This window comes from Rattus norvegicus, chromosome 9 (genome assembly GCF_036323735.1).
Source record: "Rattus norvegicus strain BN/NHsdMcwi chromosome 9, GRCr8, whole genome shotgun sequence".
NCBI lineage: Eukaryota > Metazoa > Chordata > Mammalia > Rodentia > Muridae > Rattus > Rattus norvegicus.
The window spans coordinates 49,350,362-49,350,701 of NC_086027.1; positions in this window are offsets into that span (position 1 = coordinate 49,350,362).

Below are 340 nucleotides of genomic sequence, written 5' to 3' on the forward strand. Positions count from 1 at the left end.
CTCAATTATTCGCTTCGATCCTTTTCCTTAGTTTATGTATAAGGTGTAGGCCTCTGTTTGGACGAAGACCAAGGTGCTACGTTAACCAAAAGAGAAAAAGGGAAAAGGACTTGTTTGGAAATAAATGCTGGCAGATAGATATTCATACGATAACATAGTGGGTGGATACTTGCTATCTACCATTAAAAGATCCTGAACACACTAAACATAGTTAAATTCACGTATAACTCTTTGCTCCGGTTAAAACTTGGGTAGAGGGTTGGGGAGGAGGAGGAGGAGGAGGAGGAGGAGGAGGAGGAGGAGGAGGAGGAGGAGGAGGAGGAGGAGGAGGAGGAGGAGG